Source organism: Zalophus californianus, chromosome 2, assembly GCF_009762305.2.
Source record: "Zalophus californianus isolate mZalCal1 chromosome 2, mZalCal1.pri.v2, whole genome shotgun sequence".
In the NCBI taxonomy this organism is placed as follows: domain Eukaryota; kingdom Metazoa; phylum Chordata; class Mammalia; order Carnivora; family Otariidae; genus Zalophus; species Zalophus californianus.
Genome location: NC_045596.1, coordinates 152102685 through 152118624, shown reverse-complemented (window position 1 = coordinate 152118624; position 15940 = coordinate 152102685). Strand labels below are relative to the sequence as shown.

The following is a 15940-nucleotide window of genomic DNA, read 5'->3' as shown; positions in this document are numbered from 1 at the left end:
TTTCTTTTTTAAACTCAACAAAGTTATTGAGGTTCTACTTAGTACCATTCATTGTAATAGACACTGACAGATACAGTAATTAGCAAGACAGATGTGGTCCTGGCCCTTATAATAGTGCATTAGGAAATCATTATTGATAGACTAAACATTCACAGCATGTACCAAGGCTTGCATATGTGTTTGATGTTTGAAGATCTTAGAATAGTAGAATATGAACTTGGTGGGTAAATATTCTATTTCTGTTTTAGTTGCCTTTTGGTTAAGGAAGTCTGAATGGACTGTGTAATTTCAGGAATAGAAAGTATCTAAAATGGTCTTTATAGTTTGAAAACCTGTATATCATAGAAATCCCAATCATAATAGTGCCTCATCCAAATATTATATATTATTGGTTCCTACTCTGACATGTCATTCACTAAAAGGTCAAAAGTTCAGACTAATGTATAGTAGTAACCATTTTGAGACTATCCTATAATTATCATCTTTATAGGAATAGAAACTATAATTTGTCACCAAAACATCTTCCTTGGAATATGAGTATACCCCACCCAGATTTGCTCTGTAGTATTACTATGAAGGAATTTAACTTGTACACAATTGGTATGATAATGTTTCAGCTCTGACAACATTAAAGTACAAGTTCTTTGTCAAGTGTTACCAAAATTAATTTGGCTTTTTTAGAGGCAATTAGAGTCATTTATCCTGAGTAGACTCCCAATAAAAACAGCAAACCTATGACACAGGAAGTAAAAGATTAAGTTTTAGAGGAAGTAGTAAGTACCCCTAAGTACAAGGTATTGTTTTCTCCCTCTTCAGGGAGGTAGGAGGATAATCCCTAACCATTGAACCTCTGATTCTCTATAAAGAATCTATGCTGTTGTCTGTGGTTGGTTTGCTATTTGTTCAGACCTACCCCTAGGAGAGAACAAGTTTCTCATTTTAGATACAGACTATGCCTTTTAGCAAGAAGTAATTATTTTACAGGATAGTATTGATCATAAGAAAAATGGTGCAGGAGATAATGAATGGATTGATTTTATCAATCCTGTTCTGTTGATCTTCACTTTATAGTGAATTGTTGGTCAGAGGTGCCTGGCTGGCTCAGTCAGAAGAGTGTGCAACTCTTGATCTTGGGGTCGTGAGTTTGAGCCCCATGTTAGGTGTAAACAATTATTCTTTTTTTTTTTTAAAGATTTTATTTATTCATCTGAGATGCAGAGATAGAGAGAGAGAGAGAGAGAGCATGAGCCGGGAGAGAGGCAGAGGGAGAGGGAGAAGCAGGCTCCTCGCTGAGCCAGGAGCCCGATGTGGGGCTCGATCCCAGGACCCTGGGATCATGACCTGAGCCGAAGGCAGATGCTTAACCATCTGAGCCACCCAGGCGCCCCTCCCATGTTGGGTGTAGAGATTACTTTAAAAAAATAAATAAACTTAAAAAAAGTAAATACATTATTGGTCAGTAGTGTGAGATTTCTTAAGTAATCAGTTTATAATCAGTGCTTTATATTTAAAAATAGGCTCCCTGCCTTAGGACAACTTGTACACCAGGTGTAAGAAACTTCATCAGATCACCTTACAAGTCTCTTGTAAACGTACTTCCTACCAGCAGAGGCTGACAAAACAGGGAAAGGAGGCTAGAGCTGCTACCTGGCCAGAAGTGAAGCAGATGCTGCAAGGGGCACACCAGCTTCAATGCCTTGACTTCCCTGCCTTCAGTGCCTTTGAGTGTGTGATCTGGCAGAAGCAGGTACCACAGTTTCCACTGGTATGAACTTCATGTAATTATCACTCATATTTAGTAGTTTGATTAGGAAACTGGGAAGTCCATGAACCAGCAAAACCAAACACTGCCCTCAAGTGCGTGTCCTTTTTCTTCCTTATTAAAATAAAACAGAGGGTTGAACAAACATTTAATGAATTCAGTGGTATGCAGTGAAGAGACAGGTTTCAAGAGAAATGCTGTTTCTCAGTTGTTTTAAAGGTAGTTAGAATTTGTCAGTTTTACTGTTTTTGCCTGCCAACTCCAGAAAATTGTCTCCATTCTTTTCATGGTCTTCATAGAAAGACTTATGACTAAAAGGTAATCCATAGTAGAAGGAAAACTAACTCTACAATTGTCATGTAGTAATAAAACTCAACATTAAATCTCTACCATGGTAGGACTTCATGTAGGGCTATCTATTACTGGACAAGTAATAAGCCTATGTTGTTTCTAAGGCTAGTAATAGGATGGAGTGTGCTAAAAAACTCAGCTCCTAAATTCAGTATTACCCTTGTACCTGTTTTATCATTAAATAGCAAGTTACAGTTAGCATGCTGCAAGTAAATAAAACATTTGGGAAATGAAAATTTTATGTTTTGGCACATTTCATACATGCTATCCATAATTCTCTCATATATGGATTTTTCTTTTTTAAGCAAGTAGAGAAAGGAATCTTACCATCTTGATAAGGACTTGGAAAGCTTTTTTGTGTATGTGCTAGTGTCTGAGGAGGTACTGCTAACTCTTCTATGTTAGATTAACTACACTATATCCATAGAATTTCAATGTGTATTGATGTTGTGTTTAGAGGAACAAGTCCCACAGTTTATTTAATTCTCCTCTGCCCAGGCAAAAAAAGGTAGGTCAGCCTTGTGGTTGTCTCCAGAGCAATTAGATTTCCTTTGCCAGGAGGAAAGAGCCACTAGGTGAGATACAGCTATGGTCCTGGGGCTATCCTGGATTTCTTACTGATGCTGTCACATCTTTGCTTCTAGGAGCACTTGTGAAATTTATAAGAGTTTGGTTTAGATGATTCATTGCTACAGAAATTTGCACCTTAAAGGAAGTATGAAACAATACCAAGTCTTAATGGAATGATGACCATTCCTGTGAGGACTTCGAGCCAATGAACTGAGTCAGGAAACCTGAGATCTAGATCATGTGACCTTGAACAAGTCAAGTCTCTCTCGCTCCTCATCCATAAAGTTCATGTCCTCATCTGCAAAATAAAGAGGGTGACTTGGTAATACTTCCTTATAGCTTAAAGTACTTTGGTTCTTTTGTCAGGATCTACTCTGTCGTATATCTAAATCCATATGTAGGGAGTTTATGTTATGGGATTCCATTGCATTTATGAATTAGGATTCCAAAATTCAACTTTCGTATCTGAATTCTTTAATTTGTTCATAGGTTAATAGTAATTTTTCCACTTTAAAGGTTTCTCTTTTCACAGGCTTTTCTATTCTGAAACGTTAACAAGCTGCAAAGCCATAAAAACTTACAGCTTCTTCTATAATAGAACTCATTTATATTTTACTTTTCCTTATAGTCATGGGAACCTTCCAAAAGCCTGATTTGGAGAGAGCTATTATTTATTTTAAGTCTGTAGAATTCCAAATGAACTCTTATTTATCAAAAATACATTAGTGTGGAACATCTTTTGCTTGTTGTACTATAGTGTGTTTGCAAAACAAACATTCAAAGTGTAAATTTGTTGTTGCCGGAAAGCATTAAGATAAACCAAGAAAATTATTTATTTATTTATTTTAATTTTTTTTAAGATTTTATTTATTTATTAGAGAGAGACACAGTGAGAGAGGGAACACAAGCAGGGGTAGAGGGAGAGGGAGAAGCAGGCTTCCCACTGAGCAAGGAGCCCGATGTGGGGCTCGATCGCAGGAACCCGGGATCATGACCTGAGCCGAAGGCAGTCGCTCAACGACTGAGCCACCCAGGCGCCCCAACCAGGAAAATTATTTAAAAATAATTTTATGCAACTTTATTTTGCTCATGCTTTGAGACAGCAAACTTTATTTTCAAATAATGTTTTTTTAAATTACAAAATTAGCACATGCTTGTTATATAAAATATGGAGAAATGTAAGGAAATATAAAGAAGAAAACTAAGATGCCACTTACCACCATTTAGAGATAATCATTAATGTTTTGTCATATTTCTTTTCAGTCATTTTTCTGTTATGTATATATCTTTTCAAAGAAGGTTATACCAGATATGTAGTTTTATGTTTAATATCATTCATATGCTCTTTGAAAACATGATTTTAATGACTAAATCCATTTAAAACATATATATATAATTTATTATCCAGTCCCCTGCAGCTGGACATTTAGGTTGGTAACTGTATCTAATTCAGGTTCTGACTTCATAACTAGCTGTGTTGCCAGTTTGTAGATAGATACAGGGATGGTGAAAGAGAAGAGTATTTTGAAAAGCAGTTATAAAATTAATGACAGGTAGATTTTTTGTAATATCACATAACTCAATTTATTTCGGGTAACATTTTTAATTAGAAAATTAATAGTTACACATTGTAAACTGTTTAGAAAACACAGTTTATAAAAAAGAAAATATTTCTATTCATAAATAACACTGAAAATATATGGATACATTTACTTTTAGTGTTTCTATGTATCTAGATATATATTTTTTAACATAATTACAATAAGGCATATATGGTTTTGTAACCTGCTTTTTCCCCCAACATTTCCTATGGCATTAAGTACTCTTTGAAAATGTGATTTTTTGGGGATGCCTGGGTGGCTCGGTTGGTTGGGTGGCTGCCTTCGGCTCAGGTCATGATCCCAGCGTCCCCACGTCGGGCTACCTGCTCGACGGGGAACCTGCTTCTGCCTCTGCCTGCCACTCCTCCTGCTTGTACTCTCACACTCTTTCACTCTCTCTCTCTCTCTCTCTCTCTCTCTGGCAAATAGATAAAATCTTTGAAGATGAAAGTGTGATTTTTTTAATTGCTCATTTCTTCTTCAAATAATTTATTTAACTATTATTACTTAGTTAGATATTTAAATCTTCCCAGTTCTGCCCTCTTAAATAGTATTGACATGACCACCTTTATACTTACCTTTTTTCTTAAGATACCCACCTCCCTCCAAAAAGCTGAATTTATTCACATCACTAACAGTGGCCTTGAGCATATACTGCTCCTTCACCAGCACCTGTCTTCCATGCATATTGTAATCTTTTTGGGGAGTGAAAATCAGCTTTGTTTTGCCTATTTAATAGGTGAAAAGCAATGTTTTATTTTTGTCTACATTTAAACTTCTCTGATTATTAGTAAGGCTAAACATTTTTACATGTTCATTAATCATTCATACTTGGTGTTTATTTTTTCCTTTCACTATTTTTCTGTTGTGTATTCATGTTATCTTATTGACTTGTATATTAACTCTTTATAGAATGAGATCATTAATGTTTTCTGCTATATATTTACATTTATTTGTAATTTATTTTATTTTTCATTTAAATACAGGTAAATCCATTGCTTTATTCTTGTGCAACTACCTTCCATCATTTATGCTTCCTCGTTTGGATGTTTTCTTCTAGTTTTTTTTTTTAATGATTCCACTTTTACATTTCACCCTAATATATTGGGTCTATGTAAGTTGAGGATCTAATTTGGCCTTATTTTCCAAATAGTCAATTTTCCCTTTCTCCTTTAAGATTCTTTCTTTCTTGCATATAAAATTATTATATTTGTTGGCTCTATTGATCTCATCATCAATTCTTGAACCACAGTTTTGATTATTAGAACTTTATAATTTCACAATATTTGACAAGATAGGGCCCATCATTACTATTTGTTATCAAAATGTTCTTAGCCATTTACATCTTTTTTTCCATATGAACATTAAAATCATATTGTTGACTCATACCAATCCCACTGAGAAAAAGGAGAGAAGAAAAAAATGTGTGTGTATTTTAATTTAAGTGCATTAAACTTAAAGATTCATTTCAGAAGAAATGACAGTGTCATATTATTCATTCTTATCTAGCAATGTGTTATATGCCTCTCCATTTCTAATATCTTTTTAATACCTCTCAGCAAAGTGAGTACAATTTTTTAGTTTTTTATGCAGTTTTTATATTTTTCTCATTAGCTATTTTTATTTTTATCATTTTTCTTGCTTTCTTAAATAGATGCCTTTTTTCTGTTAGATCACATCAAACAGATTATTACTGATACGTGGGAAAGTTTTGATATTTTTTCTACTTAGTACCCAACCATCTAATTATTTCTGAGGCATTTTCAATTTTTCCCTTGGCTTTCTTGATGTAGTATAATATGCCAAAGATAATTTTGTGGCCCTTCTTCCCAATATGTTTCTTAATTTTGTTTCATGTCTTATTGTACTGACTAGTACTTTCAGGAAAACATTAAACTGTAGCCAGAGAAAAAATTGTATTGAGGCTATGGGCTCTATTGTTTCTGATTTAATGAGGTTGCTGCTAGCATTTTATCATTTTATTATTAATGTTATCACTCACAGTTTTCCTAATATTTTATTGTGAAAAATTTCAAACCTACAGCAGAGTTGAAAGAATTTTATAGTTACCACCTAGATTCTACCATTAACATTTTACTAAAAATACTTGTTTTATTACACATCTCTTAGCAGACTTTTAAATTATCAATAATCTTGGTTGTATTACAGAAGTAATTATCTGTACTTAGTGTCCCAAGATTTTTAAAAATCAACACTGCACTAATTGTTGAAGATACAGGTGAATATGGCAGTCTCTTAGCCTTGTTTGTTATCAAGAAGTGGCCAGTCTAAAAACTTTCAATAAAGCTTTGAAATGGGAACTTATTATGAAAACTGTCGGAGTTCTCCCCGGCAGGTAGGAAACCAGGAGTTCTCAGCCTTCGCTGAGCATCAGAGCTCCCGCGGAGCTTGCAGATATCCTGGTGCCCACGTTCCACCTGTGATCAATGAAATCAGCGCCCGTGCAGATGGGACCGTGGCCCATGCCCTAGGTGATTACAACATATGCCTCCAGCTGAGGCCCACTGGATTGCAGGATGAACGCTGAGAGAGTGTGTGTGAAGCTTGGTGTGGACAAAACGAGGAAGGAGAGCGGTCCTGCCTGGCGCTACGTTGGGAAGTCAACTAAGTGGGAACTCAGAGTGTGGCCTGCAGAGTCTGCCCGGGGCGAGGGGCCCAATAGGGTCCAACACGGGGATCAAGGAAGTTCTATGCCCATTGTGGGGCTTGAACTCAGGACCCCAAGATCAAGAGTCACGTACTCTACCAACAGCCAGCCAAGCGTCCCTAGAGAGTTTTGAGTGTCATGTTCAAGATTCTCAATGATGATTCATACCAAAGGAAGGAATGACCTGGTGAAACGGATGAGAAGTCTTTCGACCAAAGAGGTCACACTATCCCGGCTCCAGCCCAAAGTCGAGGAATATGTTGCTTTTTGGCTTTTTTCATTCCATCCTTTCTTCTTCTGGCTGCAAGCTTGTGACACACTGTATGCCTTTATAATAGGGGATTGTACTATTATTGCCCAATTAAAATTCATTACACTAAAAAAAAAAATGAAAACTGTCAGTGTTAAGCATCAGAAGGGTAGCAGTCTAACTTGGATTACAGAGGAAAAAGAATTGAAGTTAGAAGTTTTCAGTATTTGACCAGTTTCTAGAGAAGAGAAAACCTTTGTTCAGCTAACACACTGCTTACAAAAAATCAGCTGCTGTTCCAGTCTACTTGCGAGGTGTATTTATTTCTGTAGTGAAATACAGTCCATCAAACTATGATAGTTGAGTCACATTAGCCCTTAAGACCATCCCATTCTTTTTGTACTGACTATATTTTCCCATGGTATTAGTCTCCTAGGGCTTACATAAAAAATTTCTACAAACTGGAAGAAGTATATACTCTCTCACAGTTGTGGAGGCCAGAATCTGAAATGAAGGTGCCAGCAGAGTTGGTTCTCCTAGAGGCTCATAGGGAAACACTTCCATGCCTTTCTCCCACCTCCTGGCAGTTGCTGGCAATCATTGGTATTCCTTGACTTGCAGGTGCATCATCCCAACGTCTGCTTCCATTTCCACACTTGTCTTCTCTGTGTCTGTGTTCTTCTCTTTCTCTTACAAAGACACGCGCATTGGTTTTAGGGCCCAGTATGACCTCATCTCGATCCTTATTATAATTACATCTGCAAAGACCCTATTTCCAAATAAGATCACTTTCTGAGGTTCTGGGCCAACATGAATTTGTGACACTATTCAACTCACTACACCCAGCAATTTCCTTAGCAAGCAGTAGTAGAAAGAGCATCAGCCCAGAAGTCCAAAAGCTTGGCTCTGATCCTGGCCAGTTCCGTAACTTTGGGGAACCTTGTTATCTATAAGCTTGTCACTGTCTCCATTTCTCAAATGAGAATGTTGATCAGTGAATAATCTTTCAGGGTCCCTATTGTCCTAAAGTCTACATTAAATAGTGAAGAATCATATGCATAGCTAATTTCTGGCTCTACTCCTCTTTTTTTCTCTGGTCCCTGATTGTTTCTCTGGTTTCTCTGATCCCTGGTCCCTGATTGTTAGGGGTACTTTAAAGGTCTGATTAATGTCAGAAGGACTTTGACATCTTTGGATAAAATATAGAATATCACTATCCTGGTTTGTATGTGAATGTGAACTAAGGGGGTTCCTTATTCTTTAGGCCTTTGTGGGTTAACAAAAGACAGTTGACACACTTGGAGGTTTTCCCATTTCTTTCATCTCAGCTTTCACTCTATTGGTAAAAACAAAAATAAGAAAATTTAAAATTTTTTTGTTGCCGAAGATCATTTAACACATAGATGATCTCAAGTAGGAGACAGGACAGTTAGGTTCCAAAGTGCTCCAGTTTCATGTTATTCTCTTTCCTGCCTACTGCCCAGTAATTTTACTTAGTGATGAAGAAATGCACACTAGATTATAGATAGTGGGCAATGTCTGACAGTCCTGAAACCTTATTTTTTTTGAATTACTAAAATGGTGTGGCTTAAATATCTCTTCAGGAGATGTGCACATAAAGGCACAGAAAAAAAAAAAGTTCATTTACATGCCATTATCCCTTGCTTAAAGAGTTAGTCCCCATCTTTTCTATATGCTCACCAAGACACAAAAGGGGAAATTTTCTGGCTGCAATTTTTATAGACTTCAGTGTTATTGAAATGAAAGTGCTTCAAGGACATTTCCATTTGTTACTAGCTTACGGTTTCTCATCTCATGTAAATTATTTTGCCACTTTTCATTTTAATTCTTTGCTGTCATTGTCTGGCAAAATGATCATTTGATTTCTCTGTGAAGATATTCACTGATTACTCAGCTGACAGTGTCCTTTGTCTATAAAAGTGTAGTGCCCTTAGGATTTATTTTATTACTTTTTTATTACTACCTGTAGATTTCTGTTTACATTTCTTTCCCTTTTTTGTCTTGGAAAATGTCTAGGGCTATAAAATATTCTTATATGGAACAAAAGTATGTTTTGAACTCCAGAGTTCCAGTTTAGAAACAAATCTCTTTTAGAGTCTTAGAGCCAAGTTCTCCTACAATTTGTCCACATGCTAACAGTAGAAAAATCTATTTCTTTGACATAATCTAAAGGTTAAAATGCTTGAAGGTGAATAATAAGTAGTGTGTACTATTCCTAAGACTATCTTTTTTTTTTTTTTTTTTTTTTGATATGGGTATAGAGAGGTGCCTAAACTAGCCGGAAGGTGAGGCTGTCTTGAATTATTACCATTCTGAAATGTCTCTTGAATCTCACCTTTCCTGTCTTGTTTCTGCGCCTCAGCCTACTGCAGACCCTCTCCTCAGCTATTGCCACACTGCCTAACTGGCTTCTGCCTCTAGTATCACCAGAGATATTGCCCTACAAAAAGAAGTCTGATCTTATAATACCCCTGCTTAAAAACCTCCATTCCCAGTTGCCTAAAAAGGTAACTGCAAGCTCTGTCATACCCTTTAAAATCTGGACCCAGTGTTCTGTTTTGTTTTGTTTTCAGTTTGGTCCCCAACTGCCCCATCTTATGTACAGTGTATTCCAGCCACACTGAACTCCTTCCCATTCTCAAGAACATTCTAAGCTCTTTCATAACTCCCTTTCTTTGTATATGTTGCTTCCTCTGCCTTGCATTAACTCACTTTATCTACCCTCTCTGCTCTCTTTTCAAGACTCTGCACAAATGTTGGTTCCTCTCTGCTCCCATATACTATATTCAGACCACTAATATAGTCCATTCTGTGATATTTTACAATGTTTCATTACATATGTACATCCCCCAGTGACTACAGTAGGAAGCTTTGTCTGATTCATCTTTGCCACCATTTAGCCAATTGCCTGGTATAAATTAGGACTTAACATTTTTCATTGGCTAAATGATTATTTCCAAAATCAAAGTCAGTAGATCTATTTCCCAACTTCATTGATAGTCTTTTGGTTATATATAGCTCAGAAATAAACAACTACACTAATGTAATTGTATTCACCTCTACCTTAGTCTAAAATCTCCAAGTATACCTAGAGAAGATAGTGTACAATATGGTGAGATCTCAGCTGGCTTTCTCCTGAAAGATATTCATGGTTTCACTAAAAGCCTTAACTGCAAACACTGTTTTCTATGTTTTCACCTCTGTTTTCTTCTTCCATTCATTTATTCCCTCATGTATGTATGTATGTATGTATGTATGTATGTATGTATGTGTTCAACCATTTATTGATCAAACAATTGCTTATTGAATGTCTGTTATATGCCAATCAGATTCTTTGGGCTTAGATAGCTCCTCTTGTGAGTAACTAGACAGAAACTGTAGTCAACCATCTTCTTTGATGCTTCCCTTTTTTTCTGAGCAATTAACATGCTCTCTTTCACAGAGCACATATGAAAAGGACTTAGGGGATTTTGACACTAAATTCAGATAAGTCAGTAATGTGATGTGGTTGCAGGGGGACCATATAGTTTATTATCTAAAGTGGAGTACTTTGGGGAAGTGAATTTGTTCATAACCCAAGATAACAGCACTCTCTCAGGCAAACCAGGATCACCCTATATATAACCCCTAGAGTCTAATCAGATTGCATTACTAGTTGCCTTGTTTTTCAAGCGCATCTTAGGTTTTTATGCCTTTGTCTCTTTGTCTTTACTGTTAACTTTGCCCTTTCCTCTCCAATACCTGAAGTTTGTGCATCCCTCAGAAGCCTGCCCAGTTCGGTGAGCTTTCCCAGATCAGCCTCATCTGTGGAAATCTCTCTTTCTGAATTTATTTAGCTTACCATTTATATCCTTAATTAGCAGCTAGGTATATTCTGGTTTGTCTGTTATGTTAACTGTTTTAACTATTGTTTTGATTTCTACTGTTTAACTTTTTTATATATTCCTCATCAGCTGAACCAAATGTTCTTAAGATCAGGGCTTATATTTGAACTTATATCCACTTCTCAAGTACAGTGCCTTATTCACACTCATGTAATACATTTTTGTTGAATATCTTATTTCCTGGCCTACCTTTGTCTTACCTAAAAACTCTTCTACTTTATGTTGGTATTGTGTGTCTGTTCCCACTTGGGGCAGGGGGAGGCTTTAAGAGCTTTGCAGTGAATATTTTTATTACATCTTAAACTTATATATTTACCATGGGGCATCTTAAAGTATATTATTTTATCAGTTTAGATTATACTCTCTCTCTTGAATTCATATTTTTCAAACATTGAATCACTTCGGGAAGACAAAAAGATGAAAGTGGTGCTCAGCTGGGCGTACACACCTCCAGCTACGTAGTACATTTTACTGAAAATTTACATTTTGAATAGGCCTACCTTTCTTAATTATAAAAATAATAGGACCTTAACAGAGAAGAAAGGACTAATTGTAAGGCTTAGAAATACAAAACTATAGTGAATTCTTAGATTCTTTGATTTGGAAGAAGATACTGATTTATTATTACTCTGATCATCTTTATATAATTAGATCCTAAAAATACACAGTAAAATTGATCTTTTAAGACTTTTTAACTCATTAAGTCATATATACCATGAATAACTGCAAATTCTAACTTAGCTGAGTGAAATAAGTCAATTAGAGAAAGACATGTATCATATGACCTCACTGATAGGAGGAATTCTTAATCTCAGGAAACAAACTGAGTGTTGCTGGAGTGGTGGGGGGTGGGAGGGATGGGGTGGCTGGGTGATAGACATTGGGGAGGGTATGTGCTATGGTGAGCGCTGTGAATTGTACAAGACTGTTGAATCACAGATCTGTACCTCTGAAACAAATAATGAAACATATGTTAAGAAAAAAAAAGCAGATAGCAGGAGGGGAAGAATGAAGGGGAGTAAGTCGGAGGGGGAGATGAACCATGAGAGACGATGGACTCTGAAAAACAAACTGAGGGTTCTAGAGGGGAGGGGGGTGGGGGGATGGGTTAGCCTGGTGATGGGTATTAAAGAGGGCACATTCTGCGTGGAGCACTGGGTGTTATGCCCAAACAATGAATCATGGAACACTACATCAAAAACTAATGATGTAATGTATGGTGATTAACATAACAATAAAAAATTAAAAAAAATTCTAACTTAGCTTCCAAAAATATTGTGGCTTTATCCTACTAATCATTAGAATAACAGTAACAATCCTAATATTTTCTAGCTGATCCAAATACACTTTACCAACATAAATTGTTTATGGAGTAGTAATCATTAAACTAGTGTTTAATTTTTTCAGTGTTTTCCCAAAGTTCTTTTATTAAAAATTTATAAAAATAGCATTATGTTCATTTCAAAAACTGAACAGAGAAGTGTATAAGACAGAATGTGAAAACCAATCTTAATTACCACCAATACTTTCCTGTCTTCCATCCAGCCCTAGTATTCTTGCTCTCAAGAGAGAATCATTTCTTTAGTATGTATCTTTTGAGACCTGTATATCCCTGACTTTCAGCAGTTCATTTACAGTGGTATTTATTTCTTGTGGAGACCCCTACACTGGTTTGGTGGGGACTTTGTTCATCATTATTGACTTGTCAGCACTGTCATCAGCAGGGAATGCATATAAGAATGAATCAGACTTGTACTTCAAGTGGCTTTCGGCATAGTGGAGGAGAGATGTATGTATACAGTGATAACTATAATTCAAGATGAAAAAAATGTGAGGGAGGAACAGATGGAGTGCTGTGGGATTCATGGGATGATATTTACCTTTGACTGGCCAAGAGCTGATAACTCAACATATATCCTGAAAGACAAGATTTAGGTTGGGGGGAGGCAAAAAGCAGATATACTGGCAAGAGAAAGGCACAGAGATACCAGGAGTTTACAAGGTTCTTCCATTTTCCTAGACTGTAGCATGCATATATGGTAGTAGCAGCAGATAAAGAAGCAAAGGTAGTTTAGGGGAGAACTCTGAACACCTCTATAATATACTTTAAAAAAATTTTAACAAAATAGTGCCCATGACTAGAGATGTGCACTAGGAATATTAAGCAGACATTAGAGGGGGTGGATGGGGCATCAGTCACTGGCTTTGCAGTAAGTTGGAAGAACAGTTGCTATAATGAGGTATAGTGGCCCTAGAGCTGCTGCTGAAATAGGACCTGTAGGTCTTAACAACATCCATGATCCATCAGATCTGAAAAGGCCTTGAGTGTAAGACACACCTTGATTTTATGTACTGGTGATGGGGGACAAAAAAAAAACCACTGCCAGTTAATTTTCAGACACCACCAATTATAAGATACATCTTGATTTTAGGGATTATAATAATAAGGAAATGTACATCACAAAGTCAGTGAAATAGCGTAATTGTATAGGTACAGGGGAAAGATGGGGCACGCAGGAAAAAGGATCGGAGAGAGCTGAGGAAGGAGGGGTGAGGTCAGCGAGACAAGTTGGAGAAGCAGACCTTAAAGAGGAGAGTGCATCTTCTTCCACCAGGAAACGAAGAAATGAATGAGCAGTGACTCAAGTTGAGAGGCTGAGAAGCTAAGAACATCACACAAACTTACATTAAGTAACCTCCCTCTTGGTAAAAGAGGAGACAGGTCATTTGTAAAAAGAATGACTGGTGGGTTTGAAGGCTTGGGACCTAAGAGTGAAAAGGCTTCAGGTAAGTGGGGCATTAAAGATGGAGTATAAAAAAGTTAGAAAGGACAGAAAGAGTTCCCATCCAAAATGAGGGGCCCAGTTAGGTTGAAACCCACAGATTTATAAAGAAACCAATTGGCCCTATTTTATGACTTTGTCCAGGAACACTTGGAGAGAAGGATGGAAGAGAACATGTGGAAGGTGCTTTCTGCAGGGTAGGAGATTGGCTGGACAGGTATGGTGGAAGGACAGAGAAGCAAAATAAGTTTCTCCTAAGGGATATTGTTGATCTGGCTCACCATGAAGTTCAGGCTAAGAAATGAAAGGTGAGGCCGGGAAGAATAGATAAACAGATTTTTTTTAAGTTGTCGGGGGGAGCATTTTAAAGGGATTCGAGATTATAAAGAAGGTGAAGGAAAAATTATTCTGAAGAGGAGTAGTAAGGAGAAAGTTGATTGGGGGATGTCAGAATTAAGATCATGGAGGTAGAATTCAGAAGGTTGAGTCTTGAAGATGTGTGACCTTTCTAAAACACAGATGGGTGTATATCTCTATGTGGCTTGAAAACCTCTGTTTCAAGATGACGTCTTCACTACTGACAAGAACAGACAAGGCTCTTCACAAGCTGGCCTCATCCTGCTTTTCCAGGCTAACATCTCCTCATTTCTTCCTGTGAACCCCATATTCTAACCACTCTGGATTCTTCTCTGTGGCCAGAATCCTCAGGGCTTTTATCCACCTTTGGCTTTTGCACATGCTGTTCCCCTTGCGTGAAATGCTCTTCCTCCTCCTCTTTGCCTTGCAAACTCCTGCCCATCTTCAAGACCTAACTCACGATGGCACTTCCTCTGCCACATCCTTCTGGGTCCCTGCAAACAACACTGAGCACACTTTCATCTGTGCTCCAGCAGTACTGTCTTCAGACATCTTATGGAATTTTACCACAAACATTGATTTATATGTCTGTCTCTCCAGTAGATTGTAAACTCCTTGATGTCAGAAGCTGTCTTAATTCTCTTTACCCACAGTGCAAGCCTACAGTGTTAGGTACTTAATATCTGCTTTTTTTGTCTTTGTTGAACTTTAAATAAATGATCTAATCAGTGCTTCTCCAACATTAAGGTGCATTCAAATCACCTGGAAATCTTGTAAAATTCAGATTCTGATTCAGTCTGAGGTTGGGTCTGGGATTCTACATTTCTAACAAGCCTCCAGTTGATGCCAGTGCTTCAGGCTCGTGAAACTAATTGCCCAAGTAAATAGCACAGGTGGAGTAAAGGTCAGTAGAAATGTGGAAGTGGAGCAGTTATGGGGACAGTCCGTTGGAAAAATCCTCAATATGAACACTAGAGCCCTAAAAATGATGACAGAAAATCATATAGGAAGAGATGCTTAAATCGTGGAATCAAGCAGGAGACCACTGTGGAGGATGGTAGTTGACAGGCCTGGTATAGATATAGTTCTAGGACTTAGTGTTTTAGCAAAGAAAAAGGCTTTCCAGGGATGGCAGCTGCCGTGTCAAAGGATGTGCTCCATGGAGATGGTGGGGGTGGGGCAGTGGGGGTGGGGGTGGTGGCATCAGGAGTGGGGGTTTGGGGTTTCACAAGAAGGGTTTGCCGCCTCTAGTTGTTTATTCCTGATAGAATGGCATTTCTACCATCGCAGATCGGAGGGTGAGGGAAAGGAAAGCTGCATTTTAAGGGAAGGGAAGCCAGGAGGGTATAGAACCTGACAAGGGGTCATTTCCTGATCATAACATGAAGATCCTTTTTCTTTCCTTAAAATCATAGTTGACAGAAAAAGTAGCCCTAATAAACATTCTGTTCCCACATAGAGTCTCACAGGTCTGGTAATGCTAAGGAGGAGTTCTGTAAACCTAATTTCTTGTAAGTACTATTGTATAGAATATGTGCTTTTTTTTTTAACATATGGAAAAAAGCAAAAATATTTACATCTCCTCCCACTAATCCCCTTTCCCCACATCAAAGTAATTGATTTTTACAGCCTGATGTGTACTCTTCCAGCTTTTATCCATGCAAATTTATGTACACATAGACAGGAATTTTTC

At 37.3% G+C, this 15940-nt stretch overlaps 1 protein-coding gene across 7 annotated transcripts in view; it reads left to right on the top strand.

The window, feature by feature from the left end:
• HMBOX1 (homeobox containing 1) overlaps positions 1 to 15940 on the top strand; it is a 207405-nt gene that overhangs the window by 171767 nt on the left and 19698 nt on the right. The gene's annotated exons all lie outside the window — the stretch shown is intronic.